The sequence below is a fragment of the Pimephales promelas genome, chromosome 11 (assembly GCF_988280905.1).
Source record: "Pimephales promelas chromosome 11, fPimPro1.hap1.1, whole genome shotgun sequence".
In the NCBI taxonomy this organism is placed as follows: domain Eukaryota; kingdom Metazoa; phylum Chordata; class Actinopteri; order Cypriniformes; family Leuciscidae; genus Pimephales; species Pimephales promelas.
Window position 1 is genome coordinate 16,635,808 of NC_142779.1, and position 24,555 is coordinate 16,660,362.

The following is a 24,555-nucleotide window of genomic DNA, read 5'->3' on the forward strand; positions in this document are numbered from 1 at the left end:
TTTTATCATCGTAAAACAGACATCTGCACTGTACAAATAAGTCGCCACCTTAAACTTTCTATCTATCTATCTATCTATCTATCTATCTATCTATCTATCTATCTATCTATCTATCTATCTATCTATCTATCTATCTATCTATCTATCTATCTATCTATCTATCTATCTATCTATCTATCCATCTATCCATCCATCCATCCATCCATCCATCCATCCATCCATCCATCCATCCATCCATCCATCCATCCATCCATCCATCCATCCATCCATCCATCCATCCATCCATCCATCCATCCATCCATCCATCCATCCATCCATCCATCCATCCATCCATCCATCCATCCATCAATCTATTCATATTTAATAAATTCACTTGAACTCTTAATTTGTCATCTTTGAATTAGTGTGGATAAATTACATTTTTTTGTAAATTACAGTCGCTTTGGTCCATTTCTCAGATCAGAATTGAAATTCTCAAAATTATCTGTTCAATCTTCGCATCATTGTGTCATTTGTGCACATCAAAAAAGCAGTTTGTCATTTCTTTGCACAAGTTGCAAATGCATTGGTACATCCATGCAAATGATTGCTGTTACACTATCAATTGCTTATTTCATGTTGATCAAAATGTATTATAATGGGTCTCTGTTGAATAGTCTCACCCCACAAAACATTTAGGCATTAGTTCATAGGATAAGTCACAAGTTGTCATAATATGTCAAGTATATTTCTGTCCATTTCCATTAGACTTTTTTTCTTTGTGTTATTCAGTGCTGTCTTTTCCTTTCTGTGTCGCATGGTCTGTCAACAAATAACAGTACAAACAGTAAAAGCGTATGTGAATCTTGTCCAGTCTCTTGCAATCAAACTCCACATACGCTAAGGTGTAACCTACAATTTACAATATTATCATCAAAACTTTAGCCTTTACATCAGAACATCCCTCCAGTGTACACTGTTATATTGACAAAATTACTTTATTGACATTCTGATGGCACTGACATGTTCATTGACACAGATATTTACTTTTGAGAGATGAACTAAGGATTTTGAGCAAGAGACTGGCTCTAGCAAGAAATCCATGGTGTTTTGCTATTTGTACAAATTGTTTTGAGAAATGCACTTACTGTTTTGCAAATGTTGAGGATGATTCGAGAAATGTACCAAAGCGCCTGAGAAATCTGTAATTCAAATACACACTCATGCATTAAAAGGTAGCCAATTCTTCAGTTGTACATTTTGTTCAAACTTTTTGTACAATTTATTGTGATCAGGGACATCATGCACCCTCTTCTGAATCAGTGGCAGACTGGCTTACTTGGTGTCCAAATATGATATGATGAAAGGGAAAAGCACTTTAGCAGTTCTTTGAAAGTATCACAGTTCAATTTATTCAAATATTCATGGCCATTTTATTCAAATGTTAAAGAGAGAATAAAACTGTTAGAAAAAGAGTGAGATCTATTGCTTCAAACATTTGTTTTATCCAGCCAAACAGAGAGAAGTGTCACCCTGCCTCAGTGACCACAAAGAGAGAGCGATTGAAATCCAAAATCAAAGTAGCATGTATACATAGCCTGTGGCCCTCCTCTCATTTCCCTTATGAATCACAAATACAGATACTGCATGCTTAAACTAAAGCCCTTGCCCTCTTAAGTTCTCTACATGATGTCATGTACAGGAAGGTATTTCTCAGTCTCAACCTGTCTGCTCATGCCAGTTCCCCAGTAATACGATACACATCTAAAGGCTCTGAGAAAATGCTGGTCATTCTTAGACAAGGGCTTCATTTATTTCCCAAGAAGGAGGCTTTTTCCCCGCAATGCAGCCTGGGCTGTGTTTTACGCAGAAAATAAAAGTCCTTATGCACTCATATGTAAGTGCATGATGTAAGTGATGCTGTGTTTTTGCAATATGCAAAGAACATTAACACTAACTCCCTTCTATTTTTACTTCTCTGTTTACTTCTCAAAAATCTAACTGTATTTTGAAAACTGTTGGCAATGAGTTTTTAATATCTGTATGTTATCTTCTGACGCAACTGAAAGTGATTCTGAAATCCTGACAGATTTGAAGTGTATGTCAAAGGCTGTTAGAAAAGCTTTCAATATCAAAAAGCCGCTCATAGATGTGGTGTATCTGAGAGATTAGAGAATGTCTTATTTGAGAACCGACAATCAATAGGCTTAAAAAGGTTACGTGGATCAATGTAAAATTGTTTAGTTCGCCAGCACTATCATTTGATTATTGCCATCTTGAAGAACAGAAAACATCTTCTGTTGTTTATGTTCCTTAACTGTGCGGTTTGAGCAGACATTGCATTTTTATTCATTTTATATTTTTGTTTGGAGGTCAGGGAGGTCAGATATACATTTTTTTTCAGAATATGTCCTGCATTGAATCAAGAGGGAATTTTGCTGCCTCGTAATTTACCTCTCATGTCATCCAATGGGCATAAATAACAATCAAACCGAATATGACCGTGAACTTTACTCTCAACACACAGCCCCACACACATGTCTATCATAAACTGGCTAAATTAAAAAAAAAAAAAACAGTGTGTGTGGCGGCTGTAAACTTTGAGGGTTGAAAATACTGTAAGCATTCCAGCGATCGAACCAAGGCCTGCCCTGTCCAAACATCGTATGTCTTGTTCGTGGAAGAGGGCAAAATAAACCATTGGCTCTTCATTAGGCTCCAAATAAACCTTAACTTAGTCTTTATGTCCATCCCCTACCTCTCCTCTCAATCCTCTTTCTCCTCCTTTCTCTTCCTTCCTACATGGCCTGAGGGAGCAGTTAGATCTCTGAATGCTCTCGCTCTATTGTGAGCTCACATTGATTGCCTCTACCCTCTCCAAAGCCAGTCGGGCCAGTCAGCATGGGGTACAGGCTGTCTGCTTTATCCACCAGGGCTCACATTTTTGTGAGAAATAAAAGAGGGGGAGAGAGAGAGCCTCGGAGTGAGTTCCTCCTCCACTCCTGCAAACAGAGAACCAGATGCATCTGTTTTACTCCCCCCCTCTCCCTCTCCCGCCTCTCCTCTCAGTGGCTGTGCTCTAAAGGGAATCAATAGTGTACTTAAACGGATTTCTCTTGTGTCTTGTTGTCAAATACGTTGCGCACCTCTGCCTTTCTCCGTGTGGGCTGATCTTTGTGCGTTGCGGTAACGTCTCAGCAGCGCTCGTTTATATATGCCCTTGATCTGCATTTCCGCTCTTTGTCTGTTTTACACTTCTGTAATATCCTTTACACCTACCCAGTTAATGGTGCTTTGGCACAGTCGCTTGTGTTTCCTCTAAGGAGGTCTGTGAGGGTGATAGAGCACTGTGTAAAGGAGCTGTAAATAATCTGTGAATGCTCAGTCTGTGTGTGAAAGCTTATGTCAGCAGAACTGAAACTCTCTTTCCATCATGTAGCTATGAAGTCCCAGCAGCATCAATCATTTCCCCGGTGATTGTCAGGGAATTAGCTGAGCTGTGGCGCTCGGTGGCGAGACGGTTCACGTCAGCTTGGGTCGAAGAGTGCAGCAAAATATACTCTTTATTTCATTTGAAAGTAGCGATTAATGTACTCATATTGACACCGCAAGGTCATCTGACAGGGTTTAGCACCATTCAGAACCGAATTGAGCATGCTTGATATTATTACAGTTTGATTGGAAGTAGTTCAGCAAATTGACAAAGTTTTAATGTTGACCTTTGAATGTTTAAAAGTTTGAGAACTCTAGATAGATCAGCAAGAGAATGATTTCTGAGGGATCATGTGACACAGTGAAGACTGGAGTAATGGCTGATGAAAATTCAGATTTGCATTATAAATCATTTATATTTGAAAGTATATTTAAATAGAAAGTTTTGAATTGTAATAATATTTCACAAAATTACATTTTTTTTCAGTATTTTTGATCAAATAAATGCTGGCTTGATATGCATAAGAGACTTCTTTAAAACATAAACAAATATTGTAAATAGTCATTTCCAAACTATTGGCATACATTTTAAATATATATTCCAAACTTTTGATGTATAGACACACACATAATATAATGTAATATGGATTACCATATTTAATGTATTGATTTTGGAAGAACTTGATTGTAATTCAGTAAATTTCTCTTCCTGTCATTCCAATTCAAGTGTGAATTGACACAAATTGAAAGAGAGATTTTCAATTTTTGATTTTTTTTGCATAACACGTTCTCAGACGTTCTGAATTCTATCGTGATTTCTTGCATCTGTGTGTGTGTATGAAATTATACTGAGGTTCAGTCAAGCTAAAGTCACTCCACCTAAAGTCCATCCATCTTCTTGGCAGCCACCTGGTCATATTGTCTCAGAATGTAAGAGCGGAGGGCTTATCCACCAACACTAAGAGCTCTTACAACAACCAGCTTTGAACTGAAGTGTGCTGTTCATTGACTGCTCGTGATTTTGTTCGCATGAACCGTGGCATCTTTGAAGGACTTCACAAAAACATGATTAATGGCCCAGAACACAAGGAAATTACAAGCAGCTTAAAAGGTATATCACAATAGACACTGAGGTACTCAGCATTACTAACGCCATGCTTTGATACTGATGTTACATGGGGATATCCGTCTTTGAGGCAAAAAACCATCTGAGGCACCAGTCATCCTATCGCCAAATTCAACAGCATCTGTTAAATCACTTTGTCAGAGAGCCAGACCTGGATGAGGTGTTTTGAGTCAAGAACTTATGGAATAAGAGGATTTTAAAACAAAACAAAAACACACATTCCAGATCGAAAAGGACGTGTTTTTAAAACAGAAATTGGAAAACTAATGGACAATATTTGAAATTGAGGAAAACGGTGCTTTGACATTGTCTGCAGCACTTAAATTGTCATTTGGCGAATCATGAACTCTCCTTCTAAGAACAGGACAGAAATAAATATGAATGGCTGCCTGTGACCGGTGATGTCATCTGCTAGATTTATCCCTGCCAACTTAGATAACTGTACAGGAGTAAGTGTCCTTGAGACGAAGTGCTCAGAGAATGGGTCCCATGAATTAATGTCGACAGTGGTGCAGTGGAGATGCTAAGGATGTCAAAAGACACTTCCAAACAAAGCACTGACTAAAGATTGTTGGGAAATAATTGACAGATGCCAGGGAAAATAAATCGAACGCTCTATTGAGAAATATTGTATGTCACAGTTGAATCAAAACAATTCGTTTTTTTTTAATTGACAGGGAGAGTTGTAACACCAAGTTATTCATGAGCTATAAGTGTTAAATCATGCTGTGAGCACCATCATCCAGCAGAATAATGCAAAAATATAACAGATTTATAGAACAAAAAAAAGGAAGGATTTAAATTTCCACATCTGGTTTATAATTTGTTTTGTAATCATGTTGGATGACAGGACTGGGATCATCTAAATCTCTCTTAATTTGGTTTGAAACATTTAGTTGCAATCATGCAAACAAACAAGCAAGCATGCAAACAAACAAATAAATAAACTGCACATAATGGGGCACACCCTGCATATTGTTTTATAAAATTCAATATGTTTTGAATCAAAATTATTACTATAATTTTACCATATTGAATTTAAATGTTTAAAATTAAATAGTGGTGTCATGGGGATGGCATTATTTGAATACAGTGATGCAGATTGTGTCAACAGCGCTCTTTGTAGGCTACTTGACACTAATTTACACACTTCAGGGATTCATTGCAGATTTATAAACTATTTTAGTAGCAGACAAATGGGAATATGACTTATGTGGTTTCAGCACCCCAAATCTGCCTGTATTGAAAATAATAATACTTCTTGTCATGTATTGAGTGTTTTGCTTTGCTCCTGTCAGGAGGAAAGAAATTACAAGCTGTAAAAACCCATGCAGGGCATTTGCATATCTCCATATTTTAGGACATAAGTCATACAGACAGGCATGCTGGAATTTCGTTCTGGTGGTGTGAGGTAGCGCAGCGTGTGCAGTGAGTGATTCTCTCTGATGCACTACTAGACGCTCGCTCGAGTCGCGCGGCCTCCCCCTGGTCAGTTGAGTCGTGCAGCATTGGCCGAGGAGCCAATAGATGCGCGCGGTGTCTCGGCACTGTTGGAAGAGTCATTGTTCCTTGACGTCACCACTCAGCCAAGCCTGGCGTTGCTGCTCTCAAACATGTCTTTGTTATTCAGAGCTTTCCATCGGCGACTCGCAAAATACGGAATGAGCTATTCCTTGTGTTCGCGGGAAGAAAGAGGACTCACATGGACGCACGTTTGTTTAGGGAAGATATTTCTATGAGAATAACTTCTGTTTATATTAATATCTGAAAAAAACAACAACAATGTAATTTAATAATAGCTATATATTATTATTACATTTTTGTCAAGCATTTATACACAATAAGCCATAACATAATTTAATTTGAAATAATATAATTTTTTATGTAGAAAGGAAAAAAAAAACAAGAGTATATCACAACTTAAAACTCAACATTATGCTTTATATATATATATATATATATATATATATATAAAATTATTTGTTTTGTATATTGTGTATATGATGTTTACAATATATGTCTATGTAGGGTAATATGATGTTTACAGCACACACACACACACACACACACACACACACAGTACAGTATATTATTATATATTATACAATTATATACAAAAACTGATGTTTGTTATTTCATATGTATGTATATATATATATATATATATATATATATATATATATATATATATAGAGAGAGAGAGAGAGAGAGAGAGAGAGAGCCTGTGTGTGTGTGTGTGTGTGTGTGTGTATACAATTGTGTATATGATGTTTACTCATAATTAGAATGGTCACATTTGTTGTAATTAGAATCTACTTAAAATTCAAGATATTAATAAAACTAAGTACAAAAGCCCTCCTCCTTTTAAAAATAGGAAATTATAACAATAATCACACTTTACATCTTATGTGTTTTTGATGCATCTTTAGTCTTACCTAAACTCGTTTTCATCAATATCCTGTAAAGACAATAAAATAAATCCAAAAGATATAGGCTACTGTAGTATTCAAAACAGCAAACGACCTGGCACTCGCGTGTGAATCCAGTCCGTTCATCTGCGCACGCCGCCTGGTGTCTTCCAAAGGCGCGAGCGCTTTTACGCGACTCTGGGACACATTTTGTCAGCAACCAGCAAGCATGGCTCTGTGGTAATAGAATAGCCCGTGTAATTTGACACTTCAACTTGCCGTGCACTACGTTAGTTGATTCAGACAGTCACACTAACGAAACGCCGTGCGCTTTTCTCTCAGTGTTTGTGAAGTGTGAGGGGAGAAAACAGATCGTAACTTCAAATCCAAGAGGTTTTAGGCGCCGTGCTGTGATTGGACCTAAAAGTAAGTTGTGTTTGTGTTTCCATATCATTTTCACACCTTGCTCGCTGGGAAGGTTTTTTATGCATTTGCATTGAAATGAATTCGTAGCCTCCGCGCTAGCTCCAACCTCAGCTAACAATAGAGTCACTTAAAGTATCGCTGAGATGTGTATACACATGTATTTCTGCGCAGGAAACAATCGCACTCACTGAAGCGTTGGCGATACGTTGGCTTTGTGTTTTCCAAGCAAAGCACTATTGAGCGCCTTTTCCCCCTGGACAGTGGCGTTCAGAGGAACGCGGAATTTGGCTGAACTGGAGAACCCCGTTCAGCATATCGTTTCGGTGTGTTGCATTGTTCAGATGAAGAGGGCACTGTCATGCGGTGGACGGTTGGTTGGCATGTAGATGATGGGCACAATTGGATGGCTTCGTTGCACAAATGTAATTTAAATTCGCCTGGTCTTTGTGATTAGGTGAAATTATATTGTAGCGTCTTGATAAGCAATAGTAAACAAGGCTTTCAACCATGTGCTGAAATGTGATGTTTCATGCCGTTGTGTAGTAACAGGACAACCGCGTTGATGTACTGTGACCGCTGATATTGTAACATTTCGCTCGAATCTTGGATTCGGGGAATGCTTGAATGGATCAGACTTTGAGGACACAAGCAGTGCTGGGTGCCAACTGACTATGTGATCTGGATGTCGTAATCCGATTAGAAAAACCAAGTGTTTGCAATTAGAAACCATTTCGTTTTATATATATATATATATATGCATAATTAGATGACAGTTGACTTATGGATTTTATTATTGCATATGGGTTGCATTGCCTACCAGGAAACGCAATAATGTGTAAATGATCAGTAGTTTACAGATGGTGCCCCTAAAATGTTACAAAACAGATACGTTAATAAGATTGATGTGGAATGCAAATATTGTTTTCAAAAAATGATTGTCTAGTCTATTTAGTGTTTAATCTAAGGATTACTATATTAATTTAGCAGACGGCTTTATTCAAAGTGACTTACAAACGAGGAATACAAAAAGCTATTTATCTTACAGTCAAACAGGAGAAGTGCTTGTAAATATAAAGTTTTGGACATCACTCAGATTCACAATGGTACAGGATAGTAGGCTACTTGATGCTGAAATTGAATCACAAATAAGTGCAAGATGTGATGTAAGAATAAGTTGCCAAAGGTGTTGTTTAGGAGTATGTTTCTCTTTGCTCATGTTTATATTCTTGTGATCTGATTAGTTCATCTGAAAATGGCAACTGGTTACAAGTTTAGCCATGCAATGTAGAATAGTTGCCATGCAGATTAAATTTAGAAGTAATCTACCAAAGACTGGTTGCAAGATATAATACGGTTCACGCATGCCAAGTGTCCACTGGTAATCCATGGGCTATTTTGTAGTGAATATTTTAAGAGATTATTACAACTGTCAGCTTTGGTTAATAAGTTTTTATTTTCCTACATGATGTTGAATCAAGTTATTTATTGATGGCTTTTGATCTAGCATGGCCCATGCTTTATGATTGATACATATTTTATAGGGGAGCCTTCTGCCAATAGTACTACAAGAAGCTGAAATTCTTTCTAGCAACAATTTGAGTTTACAGTAAATTGTCATTGTTTTTATGAAAATAGGTTAAGTTTTTAGTGGACACAGCTGTTGGAAGCAGACAGTTTTTTAGGATGGTTCTTCAGTCAAAGTTGACATTTAATGACAATTTCTTGGTCACCTCTTTACTGTACTATCACAGTCAATGTTTACATGGCTGTGTGAGCGCTGATAATGTTAAAAACTTCCCCCTTAGTTACTTTCAGGGTGGATTGCATCTGGAACAAAGGTGAAAGTAGCTCTCAGCTCACTCATTTTGAATTGTTTTGTTGGTTCATGTTAACGTTATTGGACGAGGCATATTGTAAAAGACAGTTATTGTTTGCAAATGTTTAAAAATGAAGACTGGAGTCTAATTTGATGAGTCTGCTGGGGGTGTATTTTAAAACACAGTAGATTTACCCACCAGTGTGACGTCCTCTGAGTCAGGAATGGAGAATTTGTCTATAGGAGAGGAGAGGAGAGGAGTTGAGTTTATTTTCCTCCCTTCTTCAGACAGGGGCCCCAGGTTGAGGATCATCATTACCAAGGGTAGAGGTTTTAGCCACAGTCATGTAAAGACACAGATAGAGCTCAAGTCATTCTGTCAACGGGGCTAAAGAGGAATTGCGGAGGGCTTTATTGAGCTTAATGTGGGATTAAACTTCCATAAAATCGTTGAAAAGTTGTTTTCAACATGCCAAAATGGAGAGAATCACAAGATATGTCATTTTAACAATTTAACATTGTCAAAAATGCATTAGGTTTTACACGCAAATTATTCAGTAACAGGTTTATTAGTTATTATTGCTCACATCTCTGCGCATTTATGCACATTTGTGTCTCTATTGTGTCTAGCCTAACAAATGGGTTCAAGGTTGTCCAGTTTAGGAGCGTATAGTCTAGATGATCTCTTTTCACATTCAAATTCTCGGCATGTGTGACAAAAGCTTGCCTAATTCACTGGACGATTTAAGGGTGGGAATCGCGAGTGATCCAGCTATACAATATTATCATGATACTTGGGTCATAAATCACAATACCATACAGAAAGAGTTCTGTTTATAAGTTGCAATAGGCTACACCAAGTATTGTGCATGTTAGTGCCAACTTCTTTTGAGAGAAGATAAAAGACATTTTTAAAAAATAAAAAAATCCTCTACAATGTCAATATTCTGATATTATATTTCATTACACTATGATCTATTTGTTTCCCTGACTTCTAGTCAACTAATTCGAGTTAAACACAGATTTATAGTTTGTTGAGTTGAAGATTTTTTTGAATGATGACACTTAATATATAAGTTAAAATGGCATTGGTAGTCTTCATTAAAGAGATATTTCACCACAAAATGTTAATTCTGCCTTCATTTACTCACCCTCAGGTTATTACAAACTTCTACGAGTTTCTTTCTTCAGTTAAACATAAAAGAAGATATTTTGAAGAACGTGGGTAACCAAACAGTTGAATGCCGCAGTGACTTCCATAGTATGGAAGAAAAAAAAAATACTTCAGAAGTCAATGGCTTCGGTCAACTGTTTGGGTACAGACATTCTTCAAAATATCTTCTTTTATGTTCAACAGAAGAAAGAAACTTTTTTTTTTTTAAACAGAATTTTTATTTTTGGGTTAAATATACCTTTAAAAGTGTTTCATAGTTAATTTCTTTATTTCCTCTCCTTGCTTACAGCCAGAATAAGACAATAACCAGCTAAAATACTAATCGGTGTTTTGACAGGTTGACATTTAACTGTTAGCACACTATTGTGGTGAAATTGTGAAATAGTAGGCCCACGTTCATTCATCATAAAGCTGAACAGTCGTCTAGCCACCACCCGCACACACCCACTCTTGAACCTGAGTCAGGCTTTGTTTGACTCCACATGCTCCACTGTGGATCATTTATTACGCTTAATACGCTGATGGCCTTTTTGAATAGTTCGCATTACGTCTGGATAACCGCCTGCTCGACTTGTGTATGCACTTTCGTTTCTGTGGTGATGGGGGTTAATACCTTTGCGTGAAATGTAGCCTCCGAACCACAGATTATTCAGACAATAGGAGTGCATGACTTCTTATTTTCTTGCAGACTTACGGGTACGTTGTTCTGTTTCATCTTGCGGTTCGTGACCTCGGTGAAGCAGAGGGAGAGAGACTTTTGATTTTAATTGCATGCATCTGCAAAAAGCGTGGCATGTGGGACTGAATCTGCTTCCAGGCTGCATAAGTTGAAAGCTTGTTGAAGGCTGCCTCTTACTCTTGAGCTGACAATGTGACCATGGATGCACTGGGATGCGATGTGCAAAGCATTAGCTAGCTGGTGCCATTCTAAGTGCTTTACCCCTCAGATAGGGACTGTCAGGCCCACACTGTCACAGGCTCATGCATGTTTGATTTGACGCTCTTTGAAAAATGAACGCAGAACATGTCACAATGGCTGTATCCCGTTTCTGTCGACGAGAGCAAGTACTTTGAACCAAAAATGACACCCTGTTACTTTTTTTCCCCCCAATGCAAGGGCTTGATATTTGGAACTATAGGACAAAATGTCCCCACCCCGCTGACAATTTTGCATGATCACAAGCAATTACCTTCGTTTTTCGGTGCCAATAAAAGCTTGCAGTGCTTTGAAGTCTGACTGCCGCTGTGTGCTGTGCAAATCCAGCTTAAGCAAAACAAACATATTGTCCTCAACCTGTTTTCTTTTGACTGAGGCAAATTAGTGTACATTCAGTGAGCCATGTTCTCCATGCTAAACTGTTAAGTCCTGCTACTCTTTTAAAGAGATCCATCTCTCTTTGAGAAACAAATATCTGCGTTGTTAAGTACACTGATTCTAAAGGTCTGTAGAGACTCAGGGCTCGGTTTCATGCCACTGACCACATTCGATGGATGCAACTGGTTGTACAAAAGTTGTTAATAGATATTTCTATTAGAGCCAGACCGATAAAGGATTTTGAAGGCCGGTACCGATACAAATATTTGTTGGTTTTAAAATCCGATATATCGGACGATATTTGTATTTTTTTTTCCCCCGAAACGCGCAACAAAACATGAACAGATTTCCCTAACATTAGTTATTTGCAGTTATTTATGAGTTTTAACAAAAAATAATATGATAATGCATTTTAAAAAGAAACTTGTTTCTTTTATTGTCACAAAAGAACAGAGGAACCTCAAAATATATTAAAGTTCTGATAAATAAAATAATAATTAGTGTGTGGCATGTTATACACCAGTGTTGCCAACAGGGATGGTGTAGAGTGCCTTCTGGTGGACAAACTATACTACTCCAACACTCATGACATGGTTGAAGCGTGTTTCGTCCATTTTTATTTTATTTTTGAAATATTCATTTATCGGCCATTATAACTGCCGATACCGATAGTTTGGAAAATGCCTAATATCGGCCGATAATATCGGCCTGCCGATAAATCGGTCTGGCTCTAATTTCTATATTCATTTTTAGCAGTGCATATCTGTATGCATGCATTTATTCAGACTTTGCACAACGCCAATGCATCTGTGTTCATTTTATGTATTGAAATACCGCCATGTATTCCATCATGTGGAAACCTTGGACCATGTCGGCTCGTCTGAGCTGTCTGTCTCTTGTCTGCGAGTGGGAGATTTGCCTCCGCCCCTGCGAGTGATCGCTGTGTTTCTGAGAGGGATGTGCAATTACTTTCAACATGGCCTGGGGGATTCATACATGTTTTCTGACAAAGTAAATTAATTAGGTTTTCTTAGGAAAGATAAATATTATTTTTCATCCAAATTCGCCTTTTACGGTAAGGAGAATTTGCGTCTGCGCGCACCAAATGACACGCACACATAACCTTGGCTTAGACATTTGCACAAGGTGAGACTAAATGAAAGCTGAATGAAAGGCAACTTCAAGATGTCAGGAGAAAATGACAAATGGACGGTGGCGAAGGAAATTCATGGTAGATCCGTCAAATCCCTTTAGTTTCGCAGGAAAAATGTGAATTTATATTAAACAGTAAAAATGCATTTGATAAAAATGCATTTGACCCCCCCCCCCCTCACCCACTTTGATATTAAAGCTGATGAGCTGAATTCTTCATGTTTATTAGCTAATCTGTCAAGTTAGTTTTAATAATAGAGTAGATGATTTCTGTTGGCAAGGTCTATTTAACACACATACTACAGTACATAACAATAATACTGTTTTTGAAATATGAAGAGTTCAGATGCAAATCTAAATGCCATTTGAAATTTTCTTCTTTAATGATGATTTTTATCAAACTTGTAAATTTAAGTTCAGTAATTTCACTTAACAATTAATAGGTAATTATCATTACCATTTAAGTGAAATCACTGAACTTAATTATACAAGCTTGATAAAAATGATCATTCTAGAAGAAAATTTCAAATGGCACTTAGAGGCTTTTGCATCTGAACTCTTCATATATTTAATTTTCAATGTTTTTAATGTTATTACAATGGTTGAATATGCAACTTTAACTAGGCAAACAATATGATCAACCAGTCAATAATTAAACTGATTCAGTCTTGCAAATTTCATTATTTAGCATGCACACACAGTTCTGATATTTTGAGTGGCTTTTGATTTAGTAGAGGCGAGTTAATGGGTCGTTTGACTGATTTGAGAATCAGGTGACAGTGGTCATACTAATAGAAAATAATAAGAAAATAAAAATGGATTGTCTTTGTTTTATATTCAGTCATTATATTCGGATTACAAGTTTATAACTCTGGTAAAAGTACTTTTTTTGACACCATGGGCCAGATTTACTAACTCTATTGATGTTAAAAAATACTTCTGTCAGGATTTACTAAAGACACACAGTGAAAAATTTGTGCTGAAAAGGTATTTTTGCAGCTGACCGTATCTTATTTGTCAGAGTATCTGCGTCCTTTCAGACGCAAAATTTATGGGAGGAATCACGCTATTTACTAAGGTTTGTGCTAGTCGACTCAATTTACTGGTATTTGCGCCATTATTTACCACACAAAAAGCATGTCTTAAACCAGATGCAGTTTTGCGCTGCTCTTTGGTATATTGTATCTCGTCAGTTGATCACGGTCAGAACTTTCCACACCGTTCTGCGCTTCATGCTAATTTGTGCTTTTTAGTAAATTTATGGCCTATAAATTCAGCAGCAGCACAATTAAGCAGTTTTCTGTAATCTTTTTGTCATATCATAGGCATCGTTCTAATTTTCCATTCTGCTTTAGCACTATTAACCATTCAAGGCAGATCTCTCACAATGAAAATGTATTCCATCTGAGAACACACCTCTTGCTCCACAAATACACTTCATGCATCACAGCCTCCGTGCAGAGCTCATGAGGTGACAGCTGTAGGCAACAGAGAGACGTTCATGGAGTGCTAGTGCAGACTCTGCGCCAGATAGAGCATGATAAATCCAGAGCCGTGTAAGTGTGTATGTCCAGGCTCAAATTGGCATGCAATGGCAAGCACCACTTCCCAGGTAAGTGCTGTGTGCCCTGGCTCTTAATGACTGTTTCATAAGCCACACACTTGGTGGCCACTATGTGCCCTCCCCTTTCGTTCACCCCTGCGGTTCTGAACCAGACTGCTTCACACTCTTATGAGCTCATGTCTTTTAATATCTCTACCTGGGCTGTTCAGATAAAGAGCCATATTAGAAACCCCAGAGTGCAAATATTGTAAAATGGCAGGTCTGGTGTGGTGGTTTTCGCACTCATGGAGGAAAAAGTCGAGTTGATTTAATGGTGGGCTAGTGTCTTAGAGCTCCAAGGCAATTAGGTGTTTTTCACGCGCTAAGTATTATGGCGTTTATGTATGCGGTAACAAATTGAAACTACAAGTTGCGTGTCATCTGAATACCACCACAATAAAGTTGTCAGAGATAAGAGTTAGCGATATTGCAAACTAAACCTTGATATTTCATACCTCATTCTTGTGTGCATCTTCTGAGAAAATAGAAGCCATTGTTGCACTGATCATTTATCATTGCTGTAATGAGATTAAACTAATCGTGTATTCCAGAGACAGCAATGATACACTGTGTGGGGCTTGCCAGGGATCATCTTCAAACAGTATTTGTCATTGTCTCTCAGTGCTTTTTAATTAACTGTTGACAAACAGCGTAAGCCTTTTGGGTGTTGTGATTTAAAAGCAGTACCATTTCAGTGCGTCCTAAAATATGTTTTTTTTAAAGACAAAAGCTGGAAAGAAACAAAAATGTTTTGCTATATTAGACAAGAGCTCTGTAATGTCCTGCTTCAAAATCTAGTGAGCTGACTTTGGAGAGTAACTGTAACCTTGAAGGAAGTTCACATAAAATGCATACATATATACAGCAAGTGCTGTTTATTTTTTGTCCACACAAAGAAAGTTAATGTTGTTTTGTATGGACCAAAAAAAGAACACTTTCTTCAAAATATCTACTTTTGTGTTCCACAGAAAAAAGCCTTTCAGTTTGTAATGACATTAAGGATAATGATGAAACAATTATAATTTTTAGCCTAGTGTGTTTTACACAAGGCTTTAAACAGTGTTTAAGGCCGTGTGTCCACCAAAGCGAAAACGCCAGACGCTCTGCTGAAGACGCCGTGCTTTGAACGCTTGAGAGCGTTCTGGCAGCAGCACAGCGTTTTTTTTCCGTTGAGACGTTTCGTTGCTATTATACAGAATATTTGCAGCACAGTTTCGTAGATATTTTGTTTCATACTAAAAAAATATTTTTCATCCGTTTTGTTCGGTTAGCTCTGCTGGTTGATGTCGTTGTACAGAAAGAATGTTGTGACAGTGTGGTTTAGTCCTGCCCCTCCTCCACTGTGATTGGATGGCTGGGTAAAAAGTGACAGTGATGAGCGCTGCGTTTTATCCAAAGTTGAACATTTTTCTACTCTCGGCGACCAGTAAAAATCTATGGGCGCTTCAGCGCAAAAAAACGCTCAACGCCTCAGTACGCTCATGGCGTTTAAAAAATGCGGCGCTCCCATTGAAAACATACGGCTGGCGCCTGGAAAAACACTTTGGTGGACACTCGGCCTAAATCACAGTTCCTAAACTTGTAATTGTATTTGTGTTAAGTTGCTACCTATATATATTGATTTCAAATGAACTGTGTTATTTTAGTATTAAATAAATACTATCATATTATTTATTTAATATTTTGATTTGCTTTTTATGTTTCCAATTAAAATGTTAAGTTTAAGTAAATGTGTGCTCTTTCATATTTATTAGCTTTTAAACATCTCCATTTAGCTTTAATTTTCTTTTCCATTTTAGTACTTCAACTTAGACTTTTTTCAGTTAGTTGCCAAAGGGAAAGTTTCTAAATTTCTTTTTGTTTAATTTTTTCATAAAATTCTTATATTTTATTTATTTCAGTTACCAAAAATAATTTAATGTTTTTTGTTTTTGTTCAGTTGCCAATAACAACACTGCCAATTGGTCGCTTATAAAGCTTCATGATTGTTACAATGCTCCCATAGAAGGCAGCTTCCTATGTAGGCAGCGAAACAGCTAGCTAGTTTTTGAAACGGAGCTTCTAAGTAAGTGGTTTTCTTAAACGCGTTCAATGTTTCATTAGTGGCTGCTGAGATCGTTAATCTGCTCTTTCAGTAGTGAGCTTGTTGCTGATGCATAAGCAAACAGTGTTCACATGAAATGTTTTAATTGCACATTAACCCACTGCTGGCATATTAATCTGGCATGCCTTAAAGACGGCACAGCATCCGTTACATTCCCCCATAGTTTTCTCTACCTCCGCGGCCCTGAGTGAGACGTTGAGCTTCAGAGTGAATTGTTGTTTTATTAGCTAGATTGAGCCGGTGGCGCGACGCACGTTGGGTGCGTGTCCTCCGAGGACGCCTCTGAGAGCTCCGCATCTGCAGTAAGTAGTCACCAGGGACGGATGGCACATGCCAGCTCAAATTTTCACGGCGGCCCTCAGAAGAGAAACAGCAGACCGGGAATAACATGCAGATCTTTCCCAGCCCCCCCCCCCGTCACCATCACATAGGAAAGCAAAGTACCTTTTTCAGGACATCTTGAGCATCTAATCAATATCACTGAGTGTTATTGAGGTTGGCTTGCTGTGCCTTACCCTGTTCGAGCTCTCAAAAGCAGCCTTCTTCGTGCACATGGCTGTCTAATTTTCTCTGGAATTCTTTTGACTCTGGGACACAGGAACAGAGGAAACTCAATCTGGAGTGCCCTGAGGGGGTTCCTTTGCTAGAGAATTCCCACCCAGATTGTTGCCAACACCCACACAAACATTCATATAGGTTTGTTTTCAAGGAAGAGAGCGCAAACCTCAAACCTGCGTCACACCACAGCCGTCGACAACCGCAGAAGGCGAAGCAGCTTGTTTATTAGTGGGCAGGTGGGAAGTGTAATGGCAGTTGAACATGTGCACAGGGGCCACTGCTTATGTGCCGCAGTATCATTAATTAGATCACAAGTTGTACTAACAAAGAGCCGCAATGTACATGCTTATTTATTTAACAGGTTGGCCTATTTTGTATTTCTCTTCATCCATCTCTTCATTCTTTATTGAAAAATGGAAGGAAATACTGTGTCTGAGATTGATCATTTATTTAGTTTATTTAATTAAGAATGACATTTTTATTTAAATATGTAAGATAAAAACAGTGTTGTATATTTTGTTGACTTGTGTACTTGCATTATCCCAAATGTTTCCAACAATTTTTAAGTCCAGAGAACTCGGCTATTATAACCAGTGTAGTCTCGTGTCATTGTGTCGCTTGCCAATGACGTCATATCCGCTTTACCCTTGATTACCAGTTTTACTTCCATAGAAACTATGGAAACACCAAAGAGGCTTTAATATACTGTGTTTTATAACTGTTTTGATACCTTTATCGACAAAAAACAAATCAATGTTTCATGGTTAGTCTTGCTGTTTGAATCTCTTGTTTTCTTGATTTACCTTGAGTAACATGTTTGTATCATGCCCTGGCGTTGTCATAACGGACTTCAAAATGTAAAAAATTTTACGATACCCGCATTTCCCTCTAGCATTTTGAGCGCTGTTGAATGGATTCTTAAAAAACTCTGGTTGACCATTGTGTTCCCGCGGTCAACATGTATGTCTCCGATTGGCCATTGTGTTCACGCGGTCAACATGTATGTCTCTGATTGGCCATTGTATTCCTGCGCTCAACATGTCTCTGATTGGCTACAATGATCATTTAACACTTCTTCAAACATGTCTTCTTTACCGAGCGCTTATATACACGTAAGCGTTTGAAAGCAGGCATCTATCAGCTGATCCCTAATCCCTAAAACAGTGTTCAAGATGCTAAAGGTAAATGCTGGTATCATCACATTTTTTAAATTTCAACAAATCATAACTTGTGAATTATGCATAAACAACAAAATGAAAGGAGCGGCAGCGGCCGACTGCAGCTCTTGGCCCCGTCCTGCTTCATGCCACAGTAACGTTGATAAAACGTAAGTGGCGAAACTTGTATGCTGTGCCTTTAATTAAATATAAATTAATTCAATTTAAATGTTATTGATTTATTATTTGTATTTTTGTAAGTGAAAATTAAACGATTCAGCTATAGGTGTACATTATATTTTGCTCATTGACATTTTAAGCAGTGCCCCCTTGCAATGTGACATGCTGTAGGCTATCTAAATCGATTGTATTGTAACTAGATTCTTCTGCATTTGCAATTTTTTTAGCACCCAAGAAGTGCAAATCTAAAAATAACAAAAAATACATTATATTTGTCATTGGTTGCTTACTTTTTATTGTGTTGTTATGTGTTGTTTTGTTAAAATATCCTTTTATCACATTGCAATAATCGGAAATGGTCTGTTGTGGCTATTTGTTAGAAATTAATATTTTTTTCTCTGCCTTCTCTGATAGTCTGTTGTTATGAAATGGCCAAAAATGTGTTCTGTGATTTCAGTGTTTTTATGAAGAGCAGTGTAGTCCCAAATACAATTTGTGTCATGTCATCAAGGTCGATTGTGCTTTTTGTCTCTATTAAAATAAAAGTGGTTTATTTAGAAAGAAGAACAACAGTGTTTTGTCTAGAATTGACCCTAATAATGAGGCGGTGTACCCCGTGTTGTTAGCTCCAGCTGGTGTCTAAAGAATTACCACACGTCACTGCCCTCTGGCTATGGTTCGCCAGCTCATCTGATATTGAATAATGATCGTGGCTGGCTTGTAGCAAACCACCATTCCAAGTGTCTGTCACTTTAAGTGACTTCCACAATGGCAGCCTTTCTCTCCACCCTGTTTGGTGGTGGCTTCTTTTAAAGGGGTGAATTGAGAGTGCTCAGGGTCTGCGTCTGTACTAGCGTGTTTCCCGTTCTTGGCCTCCCGCGAGTGGAGGGGGTTGGCGGTGGCAGTCACGTGAATGGTAATTGTATTTGTGTTGGGTTCCTTTCAGGCTGTCGCTGTAAATCTGTTTGACTCGTCACTTTGTAAATCATTATGATGGCTAAAAGCCTTTTTATTGAATTAAGGAAGGGGGAGTTGTTCTCCTGAGCAAATGTAAGATGGGTTTTTTTTGTTTGTTTGTTTGCCCCACGCTAATCTTGAGTAAAGATATCATTCAGTTTTTGTTAGAATACGTGAAAGTTGGTTGTGTTCTTTTGTTTTAAGACATTAAACAAGATTTTCAAGACCTGGTTTTGAATCCGAGTGGAATAATGTGCTAAAAAAGTTCTCCCATTACATTGCAGATAGATCTGTTTGAGGCGTTTCAGATGCTACTACAAGATCGACGAATATTTTAAAACTTGCGAACTGTTTTGGCTTTGGGTCAGACAGAGTTAAAATCATTAGATGAGGATTGTCAAACTCAAAGTGTCACTTACTAGCAAAACTGGTTGCGGCTGACAGAAACATGACGGAGTGCGTCATGTCCTGAAGATCAGCAAGATCAGCTTGACTTGTTGTCTGATGCACATCTCCGTGCTCCTCTGCACTCCCCTCTGCCACTGGTGGCTGGCATCATGCGTGGCGGGCGGCAGGCATTTGTCACTCTGAGCTGATGTACTGTCACCACACATACACACTAAACAGGATAAGAGAACTACGGATCTTCTTTATTCTGTTACTTGTTCGCAGAGGCAGCAAGGAAGTCATGTTTTTTTTTTTTTTTTAAAGATGTCTTGTTTCCATAAAGACAGAATTGTCAGCTGAAATGATGTTTTTTGTTGTTGTTCGAGATAGGGGTGTTATGAACATGGATTTAGATTTGAATGAAGGAATGAATGAATAAGTGTCTGTTGTATGTTGATACACTCAAACAGCTAATGTCAACTGTTGGGTGCAGCTGCTGACGTCAAAAGTGTGTCCTGCTTGAAGTTACAGTAAAATGCTGTTCATAACCTATTTTACTTCTGTAATGTGATGTATTTGTGAGTGAAACGGGATACTTTTGAGAAAACAAAATGTAGGGCAGGATTGTGTTTATTGCAATTGATCAGCTTGTGTAAAGTTACAAAAAGTATTGAAAAGTAAGAGGGATTCATGAACTAAAAGGAAATGTATCAGGTTTAATCTCAATTAGAACTGTAAGATGAATTGGGAATTTTTCAATGTTTTATTTTTAGTTGATCTCTATTGGAAATCGGCATGTTCATGTCCTCTGCTATCATCCAACACTCACTTGGTATTCTTTTAAAACACAAAAAATGTAATAACACTATTTTTTTTTTTTAATTAGTAGCTAAATTAGTTTCTAGTATTTTAGTTTTCATTTATATGTATTTATATATATATATATATATATATATATATTAAATCGTATATAATTTGAATATCGTCCAGTTATGGGTATAGCCTTAATGTATAAATAATATTGATGATGTTTGATATGTGCATCAATACTTATGCGTTTGCTCCCTGAACCGTCTTAAAAGGCGGATCGTAAATTGGGTAAGTTTTGATCCCAAGTTGACATTACCAAAGAGAAAGATGCTTTTATGTACTTTAATATGTTTTTACTGCGGGAGGGCTCGAGGTTACTGGATGTGTTCTGATGGGCAGATCCACTTTTGTAGTATGAGGGAGGAGAAACGGCTGAAAATCTCTCACAGTTGCCTGTCTGACAGAGTAACAACTCAAGCTGAAAACTCTTCTGGAAAATATTGATGTTGGAGGAAGTCAGTAAGCTGTCACAAGTGTGGAAGACTTTATGTGCATGGTGATGAATGTGTCCTTGGCAAAACATCTCCAGTGCTCTTGGACTTTTGGTTAAGAATTTGGATATCGTCCTGATCTCATCCAGTTTGTTTTCCTTATTAGAATTCAGTTCATTTTTGAGAGTATCAGTCTGTATTTTGGTAGGTTAACAGTTAACTGTTCTACAAATTGGTCATGACAATTGAGGAGAAGATTAATAATTATATCCCATTACTGCAATCGACGCCCTAAAACTGCCTCCTGGATAGATGCAGCTCTCAAAGGAGCGCGGATTTGATCATTCGCTTATGCTTCCGTGAATTATCTCAGAAGTGAATCTGACATTTTGTTTATTCAGTTTTCCCACAAAGTATTGTTCAGTGAAAGACAGTGCAGACAGATTGCATTCGGGCCTGTCAGTCACAGGTGCAGTCTTTTTCTTCTCTGATAGCTAATTAAGTCATGACACATGTTTGGCAAGATGCCCAAGTCCCAATGGATTATGAAATTATTATAGAAGCCATTCAGAATAGAGGAGCAGAAAGATCAATATTGCATGTTTGCATAAGCTCATTACTAAAGACTTCAAAAGCCGGAGACATTTCTGTTGTGGTTAACACGTGGTAGGCCTCTCACGCTCTTGTTGCTAAATTGCTAGCGCGGTAATAAAAGTAAAATGAAATGCACTATAGACAAATATACAGTTTGTCAGCTTAATTTACTGTCACATTCGAAGTAATCAAAATGCTTCATCGTTTATGGTTTCTCTGGTAAATGTAGAAGTTGTTTAGGACTTTGAATTATTCAATGTAGCAACATGGATGTTCATAGAGCCATTTCTTACTTGATTTTTGCATTTTAAATGGTTACCTTTTTTACAAATCTAAATTTGCATTCAGATATTTTTGCTCATTTATCATGGTCAAATTGTGGCATGTCGTGACATTTGTTTGCATAGGGCCACAAACATTTGAGCACAATTGTTTGGCCTCTTAACAAAGCCTGTACCTTCTACTTTCATAAACAATTTGATAAATTGGTGACTGCTAATAATGACTAACACGGTCAAATATATGAAATTGTGAATGACTTGCTGTTTTGTGGGGTGTTGTTTTCAGTTTTTACTGAGTGACTTGTGCTTGTACTCGTTGTACACTAGGTCGACTGTGACTGAAATCAAATAAACAAGATTGACTGGATGAGGGCCAAGACACATTACTGGCTCAGGGATTGCTGTCAAAAACATCTCGGAGGATAATTAGCTGTGCTCTATCACTGCCGTGCCGATTTCGCTTCTTAAAGCCATATTTATGTACACGATGCCCAGCCCTGTTAAGTCCGGAGGGCGTGTTATAACTTATTTTGACTTTATTGCTAAGATAAATATCAATTTCCTGTAATTTACTCAATAATAACATATTATTTGCTAATAATGAGTCAGATTATATAGTGTCACCACAATCGGAGTGATGCATAGCAGAACACCCTCTGATTATTTACCTTTTTAAAGACCGTCTGTGACTTTATGGAAGTGGTTGGTTCGTGTTCAGATAGTCTTACTTCAGATGTTTAAAGTCATTCAGCCATGAATAGCAGACAGGTGTTGTGCACTTGTCAGTAATTCCAGGATATTTCCTGTCTGAGACTCTGGTGTGATCCCTCAGTTAGCCAAAGCTGTCTTTTTGACTAGGGATGGGAATCTTTTGGAGTGTCACGATTCGATTCAAATCTATTTTAGATTGATTATATTTACCTATTATTCTGACATTTCCTGCATTTTTGATGGATATTGGTTATACTTTTTATATTGTTTATATTTGTTCCCCATGTACAGATTTGCCATGCCTGCTTAATATATTGTGTTTTTAAGGGCTTATTTTTCTTTTTTGTGTTATCTGGCAACCATTCACCTGGAGCTTTAATGAAGAGAGGAATGAAGAGTTCTGAAGTGAGTAGAAGGAGAGCAGCAATTGAACTACTGTTAGTCTTGTTTGCTTTGGAGTTATTTAATTAAGTAGCTAACGTTAGTGTAGTTTAGCCCGTGCACGTTTTTTTTTGTAGGGATGTGCACAAGTACACGTGATAGTGACGATTGATCATGAAAGTTATGACTTTAAAAATATATTTTATGACAATAGCCTATATTTGTTTCTGATTGGTTATTGCGGCGTTTTTGGGCGGTACCTGAGGTCTGATTGGTTAGTGTTAGGACAGCGTACCCGGCTCTGAGCATACCGTCCAGACTGGTGAAACTGTGCATTGGAAGGCGCACAGAAAATACAGTAAAGTGCAAGATGTATATGCACCAATAAAGGCTTAATATTATAATGAGAACACTGTTGGAATCGTTGTACTTTAGGCCAGTGTCAGTTTAAATCTGATTTTGGGCATATCCGAATGAAATTCGATCACATATAGCAAGTGTGATTGGCAAAAAAATCTTATTTTTACAATTCTGTTTCAAGCTTCATTCAAATGTTGTTTGAAATCATATTCAGACCGCATTCCTGGAAATCCGTTTTAGTCTGACTGCTCGGATGGAATTTTTTTGTGGTCTGTGACTCTCACGCCACGTAAACGTCGTTTTTATAGGAAACAAGGTTGTGTTGTTGCAAAGTGCTGGATGACCAGAAAATGCTAATATAAAGGACACATGTTTTAAAAACTGGCAGTTGACAACATGGGAAAAACCTGCACATACCAGCCTATGGTTCGAAGATGTAGTAGTCCAGTCCAGCACGGTGGCTACATTTTGTCATGTTGTAAATAAAACGATATCTGTGTTGCAAACCTCTCATGTTGCATTTGTTGTTGTTGTTGTTTTGGCATATGGAGCTCCACGGGACACACAAATCGGATCTGAACAGTGTGGACTCATTCATTTTAGATCAGATTCCAATCGGATACACAAATAATTGGATTTGGACTGGAACGTAAGCCTTGTGTTTTAGAGCATTGTTACGGCAAGAGTGGATCCACAATTGGAGTAAAACTTTCTGACTTGCACGTAACTTAGGGTAAGTTCACTTGATTTTACTTCCTTTTGCGCAGAGACAAGTTGTAATGTGACATTTATGTTGTCTATATAGGATATCTGATTAATCTCATATGTGTCATAGAATGCGCCTCGGTTTATTGCTGTTCATTGATTTTTCAGCTTCACAATTATCTGTTAGTTTTGGATAATTCTTTTCGAAAACATTGATATTATTGATAATCTAGCAGTGTTATTTTTATTGGCGATTTTCCATAGACATTTTTTCATGTAAAATTTTTATTTGTCAAAATTCATTTTCATAACATGTTTGACGCCTTGTTATTCTACTCGCACACCATAACCCATAGTGGAAGTCACTGTAGCCCTTATAAGCGGTGTGTTTTTTAAAATAAACGATTAGATGATGCTACTCATCATTTTGTATAATGCATCATTAAAA

The 24,555-nt window shown here is 37.6% G+C and overlaps 1 protein-coding gene across 7 annotated transcripts in view; it reads left to right on the forward strand.

Moving 5' to 3' along the window:
* The window catches only part of zmiz1a (zinc finger, MIZ-type containing 1a), a 194,416-nt gene that overhangs the window by 46,509 nt on the left and 123,352 nt on the right, over window positions 1–24,555 (forward strand). For 3 of the 7 annotated variants that reach the window (XM_089117100.1, XM_039671980.2, XM_089117102.1), the window contains exon 1: window positions 7,159–7,371. The exons of 2 other annotated variants lie outside the window; for them this stretch is intronic. The gene's annotated coding sequence lies outside the window, so the exon portion shown is untranslated. Of the gene's footprint in view, window positions 1–7,158; window positions 7,372–24,116; window positions 24,136–24,555 lie in introns of those variants that run through there. 2 more of the 7 variants (XM_039671982.2, XM_089117101.1) reach the window with 2 other exon arrangements.